Source organism: Protopterus annectens, chromosome 2.part0 (assembly GCF_019279795.1).
Source record: "Protopterus annectens isolate FY-2018-M chromosome 2.part0, PAN1.0, whole genome shotgun sequence".
NCBI classification, from domain to species: domain Eukaryota; kingdom Metazoa; phylum Chordata; order Ceratodontiformes; family Protopteridae; genus Protopterus; species Protopterus annectens.
In genome coordinates, this window is record NC_056728.1 from 1,338,436,830 (window position 1) to 1,338,460,463 (window position 23,634).

Here is a 23,634-nt window from a genome sequence, read left to right on the forward strand (position 1 = left end):
CTAGGCAAAGGTCTACATGGCACCCTCCACTTCCTACTGTTTCACCCTACACACATCCTCCAGTGCCCCTCCCCACTCACCCATTTTCCTCCATCCCAGGTTCCCCACACTGTGCACATTGCTTTTTTTTTTCTTCATTTTTTCTCACATTTTGACTTACTCTTCTGTGTTTTCAAGAAAATAAACTATGAAGTGCATTTTAATGTTTTCTTCACCACCTTTTCATCCTATGACAGTTTGAACAAAATTTTTAATTAAGAAAAGAAATTTGGTGTTGTTGTTCAACTTTACTTTTCCTTGCATATTTCATTACACCTTACCTGACCGAGGCAGCACAGTATTAACTGTTTAGGGAATTATTCATGAGGTTATACATGTTCTGAGGTGTGTTTTAGAGCATTTCCCAGCCTTTGATCCAGGGGTGGGCTGAACAAAAATCATGAGTAAGAAAAGAATTTCAGTCATATTTTGATATTGTTATTGCTGTTTCTTTCAAGGAAGATACAAGCTGTGAGCAAGGCTTAATGGTCAAAGCTAACAGAATAGTAGCTCAGAAGAAACTAACAAGACAAATGTTAAATCCTGTCTGGGAATGCTACTTACCTCTTTGGTTCGACCACCACCAAACGGAAGGCAGTCACTGCTTGTGCTTCTCCTGGTGTTAGATTAGGATGAAAGTATAAGTTCAAATGGCTACAGTCCCGTATTTCATGTTGTTGCTGTCATACACACACATATATATATATATATATATATATATATATATATATATATATATATATATATATATAGCATGTCTCAACAGTCCTCACCCCCCCAAAGGACATCACCTATATATGTGCCTGATGTGTAATTGTGAGGAAAGTAGAAAAATAATGATCACAATAATGTATTCTAACTTGTTGCTCCTAGACTGTGCACTGTCCCTACACAAACTATAGTAACTTCCGTTGCACAAATTTGAGGCCTGTGAGAAAAGTAAAAAACAATGACTACACTGTCCCTAGCCCTAACATAAGGTGTAATGACATTCTGTACATACCTCTGAGATCTCTACAGAATATCATTACAGCCGTACACACCTCTGAGGTTCAGTTCAAAATGAAAATAATAATAAAAGCACAATCCCCAGTCCCTCGCACAAGTTACAGCAATTTTCTGTACACATCTCTGAGCAGAGTTGGATTTTGAATGGATGGAGTTGAGGGCAGAGGCCACCACTTAATCCATGTCAAAATTAATTTATACAATCTGGAATGTGGGGTCCACCACACCCCCTAGAAATTCTAATTGTCAGAATTTTCTCTGATGCATTTTATGACTTATTTCTGAATGAAAATTACTTGCTAACTACATTTTTACTGCTACCCAGAAGAATTATGCATGTGCTTATACACACACACACGCGCGCACACACACACACACACACACACACACACACACACACACACACACACACACACCCAAGACCAAGAGCTCAATCAGAGCAAAGCACTGTAAAATAGAAATGTTACCCACAGTGCTATTGTAGCAGTGAGGAGTTGCCTTCACACGTATTGTCTTTCTGCCTCTGCCAAACCACTGAAGATAGCCAATTATGCTGTGCAATGTCTATGTTTGTGATGGTAAGTGTAATAAATTATAGCCAACTTGTTAATCTTAAATACTTACAACCATGCCCCCATCCCACTCAAGCATGTCAATGCCAATAATGCTTGTGGTAGAAAGTGAAAGAAATTACAGCCAGGTTGTTATTATTACACTGCAGCCCCCCGCCCGTATACACACAAACATGAGCCATGTCAATACTAGTTTTACACTGATTCAGCAAACAGCAATACATTGTGTGACACTAGTACTGCCACACTAGATCCGTGACTGTTGTTTAGCAGGTGTCTGGAGTAAAGCACTGTCTGTGATCTCACACAATGTCCCTGATTTTGCCTTGTATTGTTTCCCTATCCAGCATAAAAATTTTGATTTGCTGGTAAATCAAATCAAAATTTTAGCATTACATACAGTCAATAACGCCAGACATTAAAGTTTCATATCTTTTATTGTCCAAAAAATGTCATGCTAATGCAAAATATGTTATTCTATTAATTTTTGTAATGGGAATTAGAGTAATATTAAAAACGTTCCTGATTTTGAGCCTTTATTCTGCTATTATTTTTGACATTGCCCAGAATTCTTGAGCAAAGAAGGCTAGAGTTATAGCATTTGGTCAGCATTAATAAAAGTCCCTGTTAGAGATAACCATTCCTAAAGATCAGGAGCATCGGCTCTTCTTAAAATCCCAGGTAAGCTCTGAGATTAGTTGTTCTGGGATGCTGACTTTTAGTGCTTACCTCACACATGTTTATTCACTGATTACCGGCTTTAACCTACCACGTTCCTATCACAACTCTGCTTAGGATAAAGCACATCATCAGAGAAAGAATTATCTTATTTTTCTGTCCTTATTTTCCCCAAGCAACAGCAGCTGCTATTATGCAGTCCCCAAACAGTCAAGGATGATTTGAGCCCTTGAAGGCATAGGTATCACAGGAGTCTAAAGCCTGTTCGGTTGTTAGTTTTAGTGGAGACAATGTCCAGCATCAAGATTTATCTAAGTCAATGACACTATGTCAGTGGTAAAATGTTTAATAAAATTATGAAACCTGCTACTTGACAAAACACTCCGATTGCAACCAGAGATATCTCTGAATTTTAAAGAAAAAGAAGTTCTGAAAATCCTTTGGATTCTTCATCCTAAGAGTTATTACCCCTGATTCATTAAGTACACAAGATTGCTGTACTAACTTTTGTTGGTTTGTCAAATTTAACAAAATATTAAAAGATACCTTGCTTTGGTTGGGGGTCCCCAGGTCCAGGGGCCCCCAGCCACCACAGGGTTTGCTGGGGTTGACAACTGGTTATGTCAACCATTACTTTTGTGACGTCTTCCTACCTAATCCTGCCTTCTGGTTTGCATTCTCCTCCTTATCATAAAACATAAAGATGGGTGAAAGCAGCTGACTACATGGTTCCACACAAATGTTTTTGACATACATGTTTTGGAGTATAAAATTTCTCAGGCAACGTCAGTAATCACTTGCATTTATTAAGGAAAATGTACTGCAAAAGGTAAGGCAGAAAGGATTATTATTTCATTCGACTGTGACACTTGTAGCATCCACACACATACAAACATAAACACAGAGAAGCACAGCAACGCACAAATGCACACACACTCATTCAGGCGCACACACACTCATTCAGGCACACACACACACACACACACACACACACACACACACACACACACACACACACACACACACACACACACACATCCAGTCATCCGCAACAAGCCGGCACACACTTGCTCACACTCACAGAAATGCTCAACCATGCACCCTCACACATGGTCCCACATATTCAAGCAGACATACACATGCACATACAGAATCTTCATCCTTTAGCTAGCTCTTGTAACATGACTACTCAAGGAGATGCATGTACACACACTCACACACACATACACACACACACACACACACACACACACACACACACACACACACACACACACACATTCATTCAGCTGCATTTATGCCTATAGAGATGCATACTCGCACATCCCATACACTGACAGTGACATACACACACACACACACACACACACACACACACACACACACACACACACACACACACACATATCCAGTCATCCACAACAAGCCTGCACACACTTGCTCACACTCACAGAAATGCTCAACTATGCACCCTCACACACGGTCCCACATATACAAGCAGACATACAGTCTTCATCCCCTAGCTAGCTCTTGTAATGTGACCACTCAGGGAGACGCATGTATACATACATACATACATACATACACACACACACACACACACACACACACACACACACACACACACACACACACACACACACACACACACACACACACACACACACACTCACAGACATTCATTCAGCTGCATTTATGCCTATAGAGATGCATACTCACACATCCCACACACTAACAGTGACACACACACACACACACACACACACACACACACACACACACACACACACACACACACACACACACACACACACACACGCACACACGCACACACACACACACACACAGCATTGCTATACTTGCCTGGACTGTAAGTAGTTCCACAGGAATGACTGGCTGCTCTCCTTCTAAAGTAAAAATGAACTCATTTGAGTTAATCATGAGCTACTAGCATTTGACACACCCAAGACTGCTGCATTAACAGGTATCTTCCCCAGTGAGACTACACTCTGTGCTAAGGCACCCACAAAGGGAAAACCTTGTGCAGTAGGAATGATTTTGACCTTAATAAACTATAAATAATGTAAATATGAGTGCTTGGTTGATAAAGGACAAACATTCATTTGCATCCTCTATCTTTCCATTTCATAATGCTACCAACACACAGGCCTCCTTATTGCAACTATTTAATCCAGTAATAGATTGGTTGCAAATACTAGACATGCTATGCCTTGTTATTTTTTTGATGGTCTCCTTATTTGAGGCTTACTTTGTAATGTAGAAGACCTAGTTGCTGATGTACCTGAACCTCTAATTTTCCCATATTATGTCTTCTCAGCGCTTTGTTTAAATAAATTCTAAATATACACTTAGAAATACAGATGGCACTTATTTAAACATACCCCCTTATGAACTGGCTACTACTGAAAAAGCCTTCTGTAAAAATGCCCCTTCCAGTTGGAGCAAACTTCCAAAAGAAATGGCAAATTCACAAACTTCACATGAACTGTACATACCTGATAATTCAAAATGATCTGTTCCTAGATGAAAATTCAGTACGGTCCTACACCTATAACAATGCCAATGTAAATGTCTGCTTAAATAGATCTACATTCTGTTGTATATCTTATTGTTTGGTCTGGCCTCTCCAGCCTGAGTGGTGACTAAAAAGGCTCCTTGGACCAGTTTACCTTTGCAGTTAACAAGTGTTAAATAAGTAAATAAATATGCATACACACATGTATGTACTTGTCTTATTTGTGTGGCTTTGGGATGTGACAGAAAATGGCCTTTGGACCAGTTCACTCACCCAGTTAACAAATTACGAATAAAAATAAAGGAAAAAGCATAAATTCCTATAACTAGAGTAAGGCAAGTTCCTGCTGAGTCTTTGCCCTCAGGAAGAATGAATGGGCCACAAGACTCTCACCACTGGGCAAGAATGGATGACATGGGTGAGTGGGACAGAGAATCATCATTGATCAAATGCTAAATGGGAGCAAAATAAATAAACAAATAATAATATAGATAGATAGGTAGTTAAATAAATAATGTAACCCTGCCTGAGTCTGTTGAGTATTCTATTGCACTGCAGTGAATCTTGTCTGTCAGTGCTGAGAATAAGAGCTATGAGTTGTTAACAAGCTGCATCCTGTAGTCCAAGGTTTGATTCCCCCAGCCTCTATTTGCCTATTCTGTAACTCTAATTAGTGTTCTACTCTGGTTAACAAATACAAAGGAATTATTTGCTGTTTAAATATTGCTGTAGCTCCACCCATGCCTTTGACTACAAGAGCCCTGTACTTCTAGGATGTCTTAAGAGTCAGGTCATCCCTCTGAAAGTAATTGTGAAACTTGTCTGCACTTTTTTGTGTGCTTGTTTTTTTTTCTTCTCGGACAGAATTTTGCATGCATTTCATGGCTTAGTAGAAGTATTGATGATATTTACATGTTCCAAATTTTGCTAATAATTAATTCTGTTGCAAATTAATTAAGAATAAAATATCAGCTTGTAAAGTGTAGTGCAAAGAAACTCTGTTTCAAAATGAAGTTAAATTGACTCAGTATTAATTAATTAACTGCATGTTGACCTACTGGTGGCAAGCAATAGAAGTGGATACTGCATACCTGCACATCAGTTCAGAGTTTATTTGCTGAATAATTGTGTAAACACAGTCTACTCCTGACAGGAAATTAGTTAAACTTTGACTTTGCAAGCATAACTCATAAAACTAAAAGCAAATAAGGAGTAACCCTTCTAAGTAGGCATTATTTTTCATGAACAGCTGTGTAGCACTGCTTGTATTTATATACTGCAGCATTCATATAGGATCACCTTGAAATATATTATGGTCATCTAGAGTGCATTGTAGATAACTCACATTCAGATGTATGACTCTAAACATCACCACAAGAATCCTTCCCCATTTAAATAACTGCATCTGAGTTTATTAAAACTATAGCAGAATAACTCATTAACAGGCAGAACCAGTAAATCCATTTAGGTGTGCATTCATGAAGCAAAATATGTGACCTAAGCCTACAAAATGACACCATGAACAGGTTGGTTTGAAACTGAAGCCCACTTACATTCCCATGACAACAGCATACTTAAGAGAAGCTGCATAATAATAAAGTCCCTAACATTATGATGACTGCACACAACCACTCAAAACATTCATGAATCACAGGGAAACACTACTCCACCATATACTATAATTCAAACGCATATTAAAATGTCTTCAAATCATGTTAATATTTCTGCAAAGAATGTACCTCATGTCATGTGAATGCCACATATAAGATGATATGTCAGTAGCCCTTTCTTCATTCTTTAACTTGTGTAACGCTATAAGGTGTTATTTATTTACCTAGTTTTGGGGTGGTCATTTTTTCCTCATGCATACCAGTCATCAAGCCAACCAAAACTATGATGTTGTGACTGGAAAGAGAGACACTTGGGTTGGGGAGCTATCATTCTGGTGTATGTCTGTGTATATGCATATGCACATGTATGAGTGTGTGTGTGTGTGTGTGTGTGTGTGTGTGTGTGTGTGTGCGTGTGTGCGCGCGCGTGTGTGTGTCTGTATGCATTTATGTACAAGCTCCTGCACACACACACACACACACACACACACACACACACACACACACACACACACACAATGAAAGTTATTGCACAAGCATGCCTTGGCAGAGTCAAGCATGCATCATCAGCACATATGATCCATGCTGTATATCTCCACCTCCTGTCAGTGGTCGCACTGCAGCAAGCTAGGCTTCCCCATCCCACCACAGTGAGGAAGTCGGATTTGGCCACTGGCTCCCATCCTCCTTTGCACCCAGGTTACTAGGTGACTAGCTGATCCAGGAATGGCTGACTCACAGTCAGGGCTATATTCAGCCGGAGAAGTACGACCTTTTCCAGCTCCTTATTTCACTCGTACATTTAAGATGGCTGGCTGTCGGAACCTTGCTTTCAGAAAAACATTTAAAAACTTTGCAGATCCCTTCATATGAAAGTGATACTGATATGATCACCAGCCTTTGCATTCTGAATATTACAGACCTCACTCAGTATTTTTCTATATAACGTTGTTTTAGGAAAGCATTTCTTGGGCATCACTAATGTGAAGAATGTACACTACGTAAACATTTTATGCATGACAGTGAATGTATAGAGAATACAGCTGAATTAATTCATATATTATAAGGTTGCCACACGCCTCCCAAATATTCCATTTATTAGCGAGTTTACTGTTCACCAAGGGTCAAACAATCACAGTTGTTGAAATATTTAGTATTATACATGCAGATCAATGAATGATTTGAGTACTTCACATAACCTTATATGTGCTTTGTAACATGTCTTCCAGGCCATGGCCAAACGTAGGTGGAAGTGAGCTAGGAAGAATTATTTTATTTTCTAACTGCACATCACAACTGGAATTAGCCCCTGACCATTTTCTTTATGGGCAGTTTTGAAAAGTTCATGCATCAATTTATCCGATTCTTTTGCTATCACCAAAAAATACATTGTGGTCTATAAAGCTGCCTTGCTGTAGTATCTATTTGTTATTTTCTTCATCATGAAAAATCTTTTCTTTTCCAAGTGCTTTTTGCTTGTGTGCCTGCAGACTATTAAGCTTAGCCATATCAGTCTTGAGCCCATTCATTCCCTCATACTATGAAACCCAGTGTGGAGGTGAGAGTCAAATGAAAGGCCTTTCATCTATGTCCTCAATAAAACTCAATAATGACAATCTTTCTTCTGAGTCCTTAACCCTGAGACTTATGGTTGACATGAGCATGCTCATCACTCTGGGGTACCCTACACTCTCAACAGATATGTCAATACTTCTGCCCACACATTAACAAGGTTATCATCAGTTGCTTGGGATCACCAGCCCACTCCTCATTCTTGGTCATTTTGATGCTACAAAGCCCTCATTTGTACGGCTGCAACCAGCAGACTGTGGTTCACCTTTTCTTTGATCCAGAATGGGTGTCCCAGCATTAGCTGCTCATTCCCACTTTCCTTCTTGGATCTTCCTGTGCTTGAGATGTATTCACATCATCCTCTTAGTAACGTGAGATTTATCCCTCTGTGTCATACAAAGCAAGTTAAATCAGACTGAAAGAAAACTGATCCTGAATAATCCCACAAATGCTAGCATAACAGTTGAAAACTGAACTGTAAACTGTAAATAAATAAAAAAAAATAGGGATTGCAACTGCTCACAGATTAATGCTGTTGTGTGACTCTTTCCATACTTCATAGTTTTTTGATTTTCTGCTCCTTTGTAATTGTAGTTTGTGTTATTTTAAATTGTTGTTGTACTTTAAGGTTGTTTTTTTCTTGAAGTTTTAAAAGCCCTTGGTTAGGGTCATTAAACAAAAATGTTGCTTTCCATTCACTGATTACAAATGAGTTAGACCAAGCTGATATGTAGACGTAGGGTTAGCAGAACAGGATTAGGTTTAATCACTGGGAGTTGCCACTGATTTGAGACTGCTTGGTGACTATTCTGGATTCTTCTCATCAACCTAGTCAGTCCAGGTTGTGTTTTTAAGCTCAGTGACTCCTGGGTTTTCCTATCCCTTCTATAAATATGAGCTTGATTCTTCCAATCTCATCTCATCTTCTTATATTAGTGAGCACAACCACTAAAAGATCAAATAGGAAAGGTCCTCCCTTTAGACTGATCCTGGAGCCACAGATCCTAGTACGCATAGTTTGGGTTTATTAGTACTGCCCTTTAGACTGTTAAAGCTCAAATTTCTGTCTCTTTCCTATCTACCCACCGACTTAGTGAACATTGCAACACATACAGTATTAATCCATTTTTTGTATCTTACTTTTAAAATCTGTAACATCTGGAAGACTACAAAGCACTTTCCAAGAATGAGCTAGGGATTAATGATTCTGTTTTGTTCCTGGTGAAGGAAGGAGCAAAAGGACATTGATTCCTGACTGTCTCTGATTGGGCAATGTGTGTGTGTGTGTGTGTGTGTGTGTGTGTGTGTGTGTGTGTGTGTGTGTGTGTGTGTGTGTGTTTGCGTATGTGTGTGTGGGGGGTATGTTTGTGTGTAACTTTCCAGTTTGTTATGGCTACCATTTTTGTGGAAATCTCTCCAGTTTTAATTTTGAAGCCTCGTGTGTCTTGGCTTTCTATTATGCTGAATGCATGCTATTCAGGGCATCTGCCAAAAGAAAACTATAACAAGTGTACTGAATCCAGTAACGTCCAGGACAGTACTACAGATCTTAAGCAAGGTTATGACCCACTTCTCAGGAATCATTTTGACATTACTGTTACTGTTTTGCTTCTGGTGAGAGAAGGAGCAAAGGGTAATCAATTTCTAAGACTGTGCAGCTGCGGTGAGACCAGTATTACTAGCCAGGCAGTAACCATCAGGAAAATTACCAGTATTCCTCATTCTTGGCAAACCTTATTCTGTCTTTTCACTAAGTACTAAGTGGATTAGCTACAATCTGACATAACTTGAGAGTATCATCCTAAATACTGCATCCATATATCTTCAGGGTCTACTATAATAGTACCATTAGACATCTCCACAAACCAAGAACCACAATGAAGGCAAGGAGCAAGCAACACCAGGAACAGAGAACAGATTTTATTGAAAACCTTTTTAAATATCCCTCCAAAAACAGTCATGTGACATAATTAATTAACATTAAAGGAAAATCCACCTAAAAAGTATATATATGTATATACAAAAATGCAATGCATATAAAAGCACTACATAAAACAATGTATGAATAAAACAGTTGATAAATGCAATAAATGTTAATAAGTATTATTAATAAAAATATTCACCTGCAGTTTAAACATTTACACATAAGAGTGCAGTTTTAAAACACTGCTGATAGAAACACATTCATTCAATCCAGAATAAACACAAGCATTTAATTTTAATTTGCCATCTAAGTTCTTGAAGTTCTAAAAAGTCTTTCTAAGGTCCCCCCACTCACATTTCTAACCACATAGTCAATACCAACAAAACCAAACTCATGACCAGGATTCTCACCAATATGTTTGGATAAAACATTCTTATGGTTTCTCTTCCTGATATCTAAAGTGTGCTCGTATATACGTTCTTTCAGTTTTCTTTGTGACTTCCCAATGTAAAAACAACTACAAAATTTACAAAGGGCAAGATACACTATGCCCTCAGTGTTGCAATTACAATAAAAGGAGACTCAAATACAGGTCCCATTTACATACCATACCTATCCAATTCAATGAGGTATTTACAGTAATTACACGAGCCACATCTATGAGTGCCCTTCTTTCTTGTAGAGCCCATCTTTTCTACATACACAACATTTTGCAATATTTCTTTAAAACATCTACCCCTCCGATACACCATTCTAATGCCTTTATTATAAATTTCCTTAAATTCATCATGAACACTAAGTTTGTGCCAATATGTGTTCAAAATGTTGTATATTTGGGCACATTCAGGGGTATAAGTAGTAATAAAGGAAATGTTATAATCAGTGTTAGAGTCAGAAACAGTCTCCAAGACAGGAATATTTGTCACTTCAACTGAACCTGAAAGAAGGGGAGGGTAGAAACCAGACCTTCTCTTCAGTGTCATTTCAGAACAAATAGCTTCAACCAAAGTCCTGGGATAACCCCTAGATAAAAACATATCAGTAAGAACTTTGGTTGCCCTTACATAAATTGCATCAACAGAAGTAATTCTAGTAAGGCATACAAATTGTGCCTTAACAATGCCTTTCTTCTGATGTATAGGGTGACAACTATGAAAATGCAGGTACCCATTAAAAAAGTGGGGTTCCTGTATATCTCACTAACAAACCTTTTATTAACTGTATCCTTGGAAAGATGTACATCCAAATAATTGATGTCAGTTTTACTCCAAGTATCAGTAAAAGTAAGAAAGGGGGTGGTTTGGTTCAAATAATTAATGAAGCTACACAATTGGTCCTCAGGTTCTTTCGAAAATATGATGACATCATCCAAAAACCTCAGATATAAAGACCAAGGTGGAGAAGGCCCCCCAAAAAAATCAAGAACAAATTTCCTTTCCCAGAATAGCATTACCATATTTGCAAAAATGGGGGCACTCGCTGCCCCCATTGCAACACCTTGTTTCTGCAAAAAGTAATGCCCCTCTATATACACAAAATTGTTTTTTAAAACAAGCTCCATCAGTGTATCCAAGGTGTTAATGTCATTGTTTGACAATGTACCCAACTCGACCAGAATCTCATGAAACCAATCTAAGCCAATGTCATGAGGAATAACATTGATCAGTTGTACAAAAAAATCAACTTCTCATTATATACGACCTTGGATACCTTACTTCAAAAGTCCCAAGAATCCCTACAAATGTGTTGATAGCGTTCCATAAAATTTTTCGGTTTACAATCCACATACCTAGCCAATGAGTGTGTTTGTGATTTGGAGGCATTAACAATAGGCCTAAGAGGTGGATCTCTCAAATCTTTGTGGGTTTTAGGTAAGTCAAATATAGAGGGTATGAAAGGAAATTTAACATTTAAAAAGGACCATGTAGCAAAATCAATTTGTTCTTGATCCAGCATATCCTGCAATAACCAATCAATTCTAGAATGTGCAGTATTAATCATGTTAAGTGAAACTTCTTCATAAAAATTGAAACATTTTGTTCAAATAATCCTCCACATTCATTAATACAACCCCCCCCCCCCTTATCGGATTTCATGACCCGAATAGATCTATTTGAACACAAATTAATCTAAAGCTCATTTTCTGGGCCTGATATATTATTACAAACACGTTGGTCAACCTTGTTTAAATAGGCCCTGAATTCAAAATCACAACGTTTTTCAAATATGAGCAAAGGTAAAGCCAATGGGGGGTTGAATACACTACTCTTTTTCAAATCGTCATGAAAGTCAGTCAAAAATTTCTCTCTAAATAACAATTGAAAGTTAACTTTATGCAAAAATAGTTTCAAGTCAGCAATAAGATGCTGAATTTTTGTGTGGGTAGTAGGAACATAATTAAACCCTTTAGATAACAAGTCTGACAAAGCCATGTCAAATTTTTCACTAGAATAATTGTAAATAACAAAGTCACCTGTTGAGTTTGTGATAGTTTTCTACTACAATAGTCTCCTAATCCCTGTGTACTGTGATGTGCCCTGGTCTTCCACTCACTGGCAATGTAGCTCAACTGTCTGTTCTCATCCCATTTGTGGCCATTCTGTTCACATTCTAAGGCAGTGTGGCAACTGCATTATGCTTACTTACTGTTCACTGCTTCGTCCGATTGATAGTACAACCTGCTAGAGGTGTAAATATTAAAAAATGGAGCAAGTCTCTCACATCAACCTACTTATGATAAGCATCATATCTCCAAAACAACATTATAAATCACAATAAACCACTTAAGCTGAGACTTTCAAGAAAAAAAAAATTCCAGACCATCCTAGAGCACACTACAACACATGCCAGCCTCCAGCACGTAATGTAACACCTACTCCTTCTCTACTCACACATACTGGAAATCCAGACAATTCACCCAAGAGCCACCAATAAAGCAGGCCTGAGTCCATATGGCCCAGTAGGTCTGCTTCCATAAAATGAAATGCTTTAATCAGAAGTGTCACTGTACCATTGTAGGTATGCAGACTCCATACTCCCCAGGCTAGACAAAAATAGGGTGACAATAAGATGTTTATCCAATGCACAAAACCTCTGAGGGCCTTTAAACCAGACATACTTGACTATAACCTAGTGGTGGCCCATATGGGATTGAATGACCTGAGGCTATGCACCCAGAAAGACATGCAGGGATACATGATGGAACTTACTATGCATGTGTTAGCAGCAGGAAAGACGCTGGTCTTCAGTAGTATCTTGGCTTTACCATGAAGTATAGATGTAAAGACCAGATAACTGTCTTGCAATTCAGTGCACAGTTGGTGTCATTCTGTAGGGGATCTGTTATGTGGTGGCCTGGGATGAGTTGGTAGATAAGACAACCTGTTTCATCAATGTTAGTTTACAGCTCTCCTAGCAGGGTATCATATAATGGCTAAAACTTGTGCCATCCACTTAGAGGCCTTTTTCATGCAGAATCTCCCTAATGGACATTTTTACATTGCAAACCCAAACCCAAATTCAGACATCATGGTGGCACTACTCAGTCCTGGGAATCTAAATAGAAAGATGCCTAAACTTGAGTCCCTCCTGCAACTTGAAGACATTCCTATTTGTGGAGTTACTGATACAAAGTTTCAGTGCAGGGGGGAGCACTCCTTCTATAGCAGGGTTTAGTGTCTATCATGCCTTCAGACCATTCGGTAGCTGTGGGGGAATATCTGTATTTGTCAGAAACACTATTACCTCACATCAAATGGGAATATCTGTATTTGTCAGAAACACCATTACCTCAGATCAAATTACCTATGACCCTAATTTGGACAATCAGGAGATCTACATCATTGTTAACACATCCAACTATTACTTCATTTTTAGCAAAAGATCCTCATCAATCTCCCCAAAAAATCATGGAACTTACCTTAATACAATCAAGGGGTTAAATATCAAGCCAAATACCTTATTGCTTGGGGACTTCAGTTACTCAAGCATTAGCTGGCACACTTCCACTTCTAAATATGTATATGCTTAGCATTTCCTAGACTTTGTTAATACCAGTGCATTGGAACAAATTGTAAAATGGGTGTGTGTCAGGTTGCCAAGGGTAGTTTCAGCATACATAAAACAAAAGTAGTTTTCCAAAACTACCTTTGCCAACATTGGAGTTTGCCTATTTCTCCATAGTTGTGCGACCTCGAAGTTAGAATATATAATTTTGTCAGTATCCCCTGCAATTTTTTTCCTCAATGTTCATTGAAGGTGGTGTTGATGAACTTTTTTTAGTTTTTTTAGCATTTGCTGGAACTACCTTTGGAGACATATGTCTTTTAAAACTACCAACTAGAAGCTCTAATATCCTTGAACTGGTCCTTAGCAACCTAGGCCACACCTGTACCCTACCCCACCCTACATCTCCTCATCCATAGTTAAATCTGATCGCAATTCAGTCATCTTCTTTGTCAGACCTAGTGGAACTAAACCATTACCAAATGAGAACTTCTTTAGGTATTTCAACAGGGTAAAGCTACTTCAGCATATATAACAAGTGTTCAAAATCCTGAACAGTCCCTAACAAGTGTACTCATCTGAGAGGAATGTCACATTCCCCTCTATCTTTTACCAGTAGCTAAATAGCTGGATAGAAAAGTCAGTATCTGCCTGCCCAAATATAATGGTAAATCTAGGCATAAACCTCTCTGGTGGAACTCCCGTATTAATTAAAGGTATAATAAAAGAAGAAAAATAATGAAGAGTTGAAGATGTCCCCATCCTCTTATCTCAGGCCTACAATGAAACATGACAGCAAGGAACTTAAGAATACATTAGAAAATGTAAAGCATAGTACAAGGCTAAGGTCACGACAGATACCAAAAAGCTACTTACTACACATCTTTAATAATAGTAATACCCAGCAATTTACTAAACTCATCTTTATTTACTAATTTATTTGACATTTGTTAACCGGGTTGGTCCAACTGAGCAGAGGCCCATTTTCTGTGGAGACCTGAGGAGAAAATCTCCAAAGAACAAAAGACAAATACCGAGTAGTTAACAATACAATCACATAGTGTAGAGAATAAGAAGTAGGTCACTTCACAAATCCTCAATAAAAAGAGTAACATCCTTACAATGGTGTACAATAAACAATAAGTATAACAATACAAGGTATAATAAGTAGAGCAACAACGTTGTATTTCAATGAGAATAACACCATAAAGAGTTAATTAGTTGTGGTAAAGCAAAGGTGAGTAGAGTATAAGGTGATTAGGTAAGGTTTTTGCTATGTGGGGGCTTGGCATAAACATATTGAAGACAGTGTTTTAGCTCTCTTTTAAACTGATGTTTTTGAGGACTATTTCTTATATTGAGGGGGGGAGTGTCTTCCAGATGTGAGCTACTGAGTATTTATACAGGGACTTTCCAATATTCTTATTGGGTTAGTAAATGTCTAGAAGCTGTTAATCAGTGGTGCGAAGGAGTCGGAGGGGGACCAGTAAGATACTAGTTTGGAGATAGAGGGGCAGGAAGAGGCATTATAGAGAATAGAGGGATTACAGAGAATGGAGTGAGTGATGTATAATTGGGGAAGCAGTATCTGATGAAAGAATTCATGTCAGAGTGGTGTCTTGAGGGCTAGGCAGTGATGGGAACAGTGAGGAATGTTAGTGGCAAATCTGGCTATTTTATTGTAAGTTTGCCCAAGTTTAGACATAAGAGTAGATTGAAGATTAGTAAGTACTGGGGCAGCGCACAGTAGACAAGGTAAGAGAAGTGACAGAGCAAGAGAGAGTCTGGAGAAGGCTGTACGGAATTTTCAATTTCTGTAAATTAGTCCAAGTTTCTGGTGTTTTTTTTTATTCATTGTTGGATGTGTAGGTCAAATTTAAGTTTGTTGTTGATTATGGTGCCGCGTAGTTTGGTATGAGGTTCAGCTGTAATTATAGTATTGTTAAGGGAGGAAATGGTAAAGGAGGATTTATGATGAGCCAGAGTTCTTGGGAGGAAAAGAAGGAGGTTTGTTTTTTTTAGGATTTAGTACTAGTTGATTATCTGAGAGCCATGTTTCGACAGATGAGAAGGTTTCTTGAGTGAGAGCTAGGATGTTTGGAATATTATGGGTGGTGGTGATAAGTGTCAAATTATTGGCATATTATAATAAAACTGAGTGCTTGCAGGCAGAATATAGTTTGTTAGTGAAGATATTGAATAAGAGGGGGCCCAGGACAGATCCTTGAGGAATGCCTGTTTTGACTGGGAGGAAAGAAGCATAGACAGTTTGCCAGCGAACAGATTGTTGCCTATTGGAGAGGTAGCTGGAAAACCACTTTATAGAGGAGCTGGTAAGATTGAGGTCTGAGAGTTTAATTAAAAGTTTAGAGTGAGAGACAGTATCAAAGGCCTTAGAAAGATCTAGGCATAGACAGGACATCAGCATGTTGTTGTCACGGGCCTCAGCTACTGTGGTGGGGTCTGAAGCCATGTTGGATAGAGGTGAACAGGTTATTGTCAAGTAGGTGTTTGAGTAGCTGGATGTGTATGCACTTCTCAAGAATTTTGGAGATAGGGGATAGGATGGCTATGGGCCTATAGTTAGAAGGATCAGTACAGTTTCCACCCTTGTGTAATACAATTGTAAAGAAAGATTTCCAGATATCAGGGATGCAGGCTTTTTTAATGGAATGATTTATGAGCAAGGAGATTGGGTAGGCAATAGATTCTGGAGCAATTTTAAGAAAGAAGGAAGGTAATTTATCAGCAGACAGGGAGCAAGGTTTGAGTTTAGACAAGAGAGATTTAATGTAGGTGGTGCGTACTGGTTTAAATGAGAAGTAATTGGAAGGTGATTTGTTGGGAGTTGAAAGAGGAGGTGTTGTTATTTTAAGTTAGTTTTTGGATTGTTTTAATGAAGTAGATGTTTAGGAGAGAGGCTTTTTCAGTGGCAGAGTTATGTGGGAAGGGGTTAGGAATAGTAGGGCTGCCAGGATAAAGAAGATTATTAATGCTTGTCCAGACTTTTTTTGGATACTTATGTGGGTTGGATTAGGAGGAGCAAAAGAAATATTTCTTATCATTGTTGAGTAGTCTTTTGGAGAGATTTCTGAGCTCTTTGTATTTTTGGAGTATGGCAGGGCACTTGTTATTGACCCAAGCTTTCCAGACACTGTCCCTCTTATGCATAATAGAACAGGTGTATTTTGTGAGCCAAGGGGCAACGTTAGATTTTATTCTGATTAGTTTGGTAGATGCTAATGAATTAAGTATGTCTAGAGATATCTGATTGAAAGAAATAACATCTTCACTGAGAGGGAGGTGACTAAGGAAGGACCAATTTATGCTGGACAATTTAGTTAAAGGTGTCAGGATTAAAACTGCTGAGTTTGCGACAGTCTCTGTACTGGTGGTCTTTTGGTGGGTACTGGGAGAATGTGTGGATGAAAGTGGGAGAGTGGTCACTCAAAGATTTTGGAAGAGTCCCAGGATCATCTATAATAATATCACATTTTACAGTACCAAGGATAAAGTCAATATATTAGCAAACACATTTAGTGCAACCTTTACCCCACTACACACATTATTGCCCCCTCTATCCCTGAAAATATAGGCTCCCCTGAAATTACATTGGAACACATCTTAGAATTCCTGTCAAAGGCTGAATATAACAGTTCCATGACAGCAGACAACATACATCAGTACCAAGTATGCACTGTCTGAACCACTACATAAACTATCCAACATTAGCCTATCTACAGGATCCCATATACAAATGTGGCCCCTCTACAAACTCAAGTGATTATAGGCCCATAAGCCTCACCAGTCTTATATGCTAAGCCATAGAATGTATTATAGCAGAACTCATTTATATAGACATATCAGCTTAACTGATCTAAACACCAAACAGTTTGGTTTTGTGAAAAGCAACAAAGTAAAGTTCTTTGACAACCCTACAGAGGCTGTGGACAATGATTGCTCAGTGCATGCTGCATCTTGATCTGGCCAGGTCTGTTGGCACTATTCACTATGCTGGTATTTACAGCAGCGCCCTTAGGTTAGCTGATGCCCTAGGCAAAAGGGCTCCACGGTGCCCCCATCCTAGTCTATCTACACCAAATAAATACTGGAAAAGTGCCCCTGCTACAGCGGTACCCTAGGCGGCCGCCTAGTTGGCCTATGCCTAAGGCTGGCTATGGGTATTATTAAAAAAACAGACAAACAAGGCAAACAGTTATATTATCTGTTGGATTACAAGCTGATGCCAGGTTGTGAAAGTTGCTAGTCCCCTCTCTGATTGGAAAACTTTAACTAATGGGGTACTGCGGGGATCAGTGCTGGGTCCTCTCATGTTTAGCATCTATTTTGCAGGCATCCAATTCAGTATCCCAAAAGTATGATTGATCAAGTTTGTTAATTGCTGCAAGCTGGTACTATTATTCACTTATCCACTGATAATAAATTGATCCATTAAGGGTTAGAATATGCACATACCTGGTGTACTTAAGACAGTCTCAAAGTAAATGCAGAAAGTGCAGTATAGTAGCACTTAGCAAAAGAGCCCTTCCCACCTTATAGGTCATACATGGTACTACCTTCAAACAGAAACTGTCATAAAAGAGATGGCGGCTTATATGGACATCTCTCTCTCTCTCTCTGTCTCTCTGTTTCTCTATCTGTCTCATTCAGTTATCTTGTTTCTGCTGTAGTTAAGAAATCTTTCTATTTGGCCCAGTTAATTTCCAAGGGAATATCTTTAAGATCCAAAGAAGTCATTCTACCACTGTACTCTGCCTTTATTAGACCTATCATTGAATACAGTGCTCCCTTTGGTATGAATAAATCCAAGTTTATCATCCAGCTGGAAAGGCCCCAGAGATTATTAGCCAAGAACATTAAAGGCTTTGAATCCGTCAGCAGATTAGCATGAATCTTCTTACACTCAGTAGCCTACAGGCTGCTTTGAGCTGATATGCCTCTGTAGCTCTTAACAAATCAGGGGCAAATTTCACCTGAATCAGAGAAAAATCTAGAAATAATCATGGACACTTTTAAAGTTTTACCAGTATTAACTTGAGACATTTGCAGAATAAGAGAATGTGAACTAATATACATTTTCTGAATTAAAGACGTCTATAACTCTAATTATTGTCATTATTTTGCAAGTGTAATTCATCACCTTTTCTGCAGAATTCATCAGTTTTAGGAGGGATTAAGAGGGACAGGTCAAATTTTTTTTGTACAAATCAGAATCATCCCTGAAAATCAGTGACAGTTGAGAGTTATCTTACATTTTGAGACATGAAAGAGACAATAGTATTTGACCTCCTACTTTTTGTGCAAAACTGGGGGTCAACAAGCAACAGTACTACAGAATTAAATTTACACCAACAAGTAACAAGACGCACTGGAGAGAATGGTTGCTAACTCAATATATTTGCCACGTGTGGCATAAGTTACCATAGAAGTCAAACAAAGTACTAAATTGGCTACCTTTAGGCTAGTCTTGATGACTGGATGGGTAACTACAAACTTACATAAGGACTGTCATGTATAATCCTGCTCAGTTTAGGAGGGGAACACTATTAAGTGCTGGAAAGGGGCGGCACAGTCTTTTAAGTGTATCTACTTAAAGGTGATAAATGGCTATAGGCATGTTATGGTGGCCATGATTGCTTGCCTAGTATTCGTATGTTCCTGCATTCCTAAAACACAGCAGTCTTACTCAGTAAAAGCTGCATCTTTAATTAATGAAAACCATAATGAAATTAGTACATCTTTCTCATTTATAAAACTCCATGAAACTGGCAAATAATTTTTCAGTAGATAAATGTATAAAAAAAACATAAAATCACATTTAAAAGGAATTGTAATTGAAACAGTGCAGTTATGAGCCTTTTCCCCCTGTAAGTGAAATCTGAGGCAGGAAAACAAATAATTGTATTATCTCACTTGGCTGCTGATAATGTTTATAATGTATATTGGATCAACTGAGAACTTTAACAGGGAAGTGAAATGAGTGTATATTTTTAGTAGCTTGTGCCACCTTTGTTAATTGTTCTTCTGAGCTGAACTATAAAGAACAACCTTTTTTGAACACAATGAAATTCTTTGACTATGATAAATAACATCTGAATCAAAAAATGAATGAAGTGCATTGCATCCTATATTAGAAGATGCCTGTTCTTTCACTAGTGTTTTATTTGCATTTTACCAACAACAACAGTTAGATAACTTTCTGAGGTAAGTTGACAAAGTTAGCTTAGTGAAATTGGTATTCACTATTGAAGGCCACTTTCATTAATTGAAAGAAAAGTGAGTTATTCATTTAGAAACTGGGGAAAGAAAACATGGTTTTCCTGTGCGTGCATAACTGTGTTTGCATGTTAGTTTACTCATGTCTGCAGTGAATGTGTGTGTGTGTGTGTGTGTGTGTGTGTGTGTGTGTGTGTGTGTGTGTGTGTGTGTGTGTGTGTGTGTGTGTGTGTGTGCGTGCGTGAGTGTGTGTGTGTGCGTGCGTGCGTGTGTGTGTGTGTGTGTGTGTGTGTGTGTGTGTGTGTGTGTGTGTGTGTGTGTGTGTGTGTGTGTGTTGGGGGGGTGCTAATCTACTAATTTTAACTCTCCAGTTTGAAACTTGGTGATATCAGCCTTGACTACAGAAAATCATGCTGTGTGATTTCTATGTGTAGGCTGGCAATTTTTCCTCTGTCAGTGGCTATGAAACTATGAGTCAGTATATTTATGTAAGGAGGTGGTGGGGTATTCATGTGTGGGAGGAAGTGGCAGTTATATTTGTGTATATGTGTACTTGTGTGTATGTGACCATATGTGTGAATGCCTGTCCCACTGTTCCAAGGCCAGAGTATAACCATTGATAAAAGATCTCTTGCCCATAACAGATGAAGATACAGTACTTTCAGAGATCTAATGCTGCCTAAGGTCAATGGCAGTGACATATGTCCTGCCTTTGGTGGGACTTTCCTCCCACAATAGTTAAGAGCATGACACTTTATTTTTTAAGTGATAACAATAGTGCACAATGGGTAGCTCTCTAACAAAAAGTAAAATTCCTTTATCTGTATAATTAAAGCCTAATTTAGTGGCATCACTCAGTACTGAGACTAGTAAGTAAGTGGCAAGGGTTAAATGGTATGTCTACTATTTGCAGTTGTCTTTACATTGGTGAAACAGATGCAACAAAAAAATAAATGTAGTAATTTTACAATGGTAGTAAACTGGTAGTTTCCTTGAAAAATAGATAAAATCCAGATATCACCAGGATTAGGTTAGTAGTAAGTGTGCACATGAAGTGTTAAAAAGCTGATGGCTGGGAGTGATGCAATTATGTAAATTCACCAGGCCTGGGGGAGCCATCTCATAATGTCTTACAGCACATAAATCACACCCACTGAAGTATCACCCCAGAAACTCCACCCAGGACATTTCACCAGTTTTCATTACTGCTTTCATGACTGCCTATTTATTCTTCACCAGACATTTTTTAGCATCTTCCATATTCATTGTGTGTTCATTTGTCTGCTCTTTATATCCATTGGTACAGTCAATGAATTCCAAGTACTACATTGCCCCTAAAGTATCTGCCAGTCTGTATTCACTTCATTGTTTTGGCTACTTAGTGCCCCCTCTTTGTATTGTGACTTGCAAGCTTTCCAAATCCCTTGTAATATTGTCTGGCATATCAAGACGTGCCTGTTACACCACAGGGAAGGGGGGGGGGTGTCACTAGCAGAAAGAAGCCCTTGTCATGTTGTCTGGCTTGTTGTGGAATGATTACAACCTGGAGATGACAGCTGATGTCATTAGTAGAAAGTGGTTCTCTAAACTAGTGCTTATAAAGACAGGGAAAGTATAGCTACATCTTTAAAAGCTACACATCGACTAACAATGAAAGTGACTTATGGCCAAGTTTCCTAGGTAACAACTGTTTTTATGTGTCTTACAAGAATCCTTAAAATGTATGCAGTAGTATGCCAAATGAAACAATGACTGTGGCAAACTATTGTTATGTGGTTATAAAAAGTTAGTGGTCTGCTCAAAGTTTTACTGTCAATGGAAGTCTTCCGTAAAACAACATTTCATAATATTTGTAAGACTTCACATACTAGGAAATCCAAACAAAGGTGCCAAAGGACCAAGGAAGCACTTTAGGTAACTCCACTAAAAGTCCTTTGGCACCTTTGTTTGGATTTCTTAGTCAGTATTTAGTGCCTTTGCTGTTTCGTTTGTGGATTTAGTACTTCACATACTAGGCCTAAATTTATAGATGGCATAATTATTTAAGTCTAAATTTGCTTAGAAATGCAGTATACAAAGATGCCAGACATGCATATGCAAGCCATAACTCTTTATGTGTTTTTCCTGAAGTATTATACAGAATGAGGTATTATGCCAGATGAAGTCAATGATTATCATAGAATTCTGTTATGACATCATAAATGAATGTTAGTGCTCTACTCAAAGTTTTACAGTGAATGCGAGTCTGTTAGTTCATAGGTTCATAGGTAAGTACTAGGCTAGCTGTCTTGCAGGACATTTTAAAGGAGAGCTTTATCACAGGTTGGTCTGCTTTGATTTAAATGTTTAGTTTAGTAGTCTATGTTTACTTAATTTATCTCTATTGCGTAATAATTTGTATATTTAGTGTTTCTATTCTTTGAGATTACCATTGACTTGCTCTGTATGCTATAACGTGCTTAGTTAAACTTGTTAGTTAGCTCATAGAGATAGGAAGTATCTGATCTAGCTGTTGGGAGTAAGATATGATAATAAGATAACTTTTGTCTGCTGTTGCCTGCATTTTCTTCCACTAGGAATTGTGGCTGAATTTGACTGTATTCCTAGAAGAGTGATTACTGTATTCATAGTAGAGCTTTATCAAGGTTTTGTTTGCCCTACATCTAAATCTTCTCCTTCTCCCCTCTTTTCCCAGCTGTATCACCTCCTGACCATTTCTAGGTCTGGGATCTAGTAACCTAACTAGGACTGCTGCCTCCTATACTACTCTAGGGAATGAAGCCAAACCACTTTTGGGAGCCCTCTCCTGGAAAGATATAAGAAAGTATGTCCTACAGTTCCTGCAATTTGTAAATAATATTTGTAAGCTTTTCTCTCAGCGTAACTGTAAAACCCAAAGCCAGGTCAGCCAGTAGCCAAACATTGCTTCTTCCAACCAACGGACCAAAGACTCCATTAGTATCCCCAGCAATCTTGCCTCTTACTGTATGCAGTAAGCCCTGTAAGTAGCCGCGGTTCCAGTACCTGCTGTTGCCACTAGGTGGCTCCCTTCTCTTAGAGATATCCCCCTCTGTAAGTAATTTCTCCCCAGTAAACTCTCTTTATCTTACCCTCTGTTAGTCCCTTCATGCTCCACCGCCTTTATCTACTTTCTCTACTACTTCTAGCATTAACTCACTCCTAACTTTTGCCATCTAACTAACTAATATCCCCTTGGTTAACTCACCTGTACTATCTGCACTTCACTGATTGTTTTCACCTGAATCTCTACTTCTTTGGCTCTTAATCTGTTCTCATGCTTCAAGCTGTAAGCAGTTCTCATTGCCACCCCATCTAAGCCCAACCACCCTATATTATATTTCTTCTTTTTCCCCTCACTCGAACTACTAAACCTAATACCTCTCTACTCCTTTCCTGTATCGTTCCCTACCCCCACATAACTCTACTCTCCAC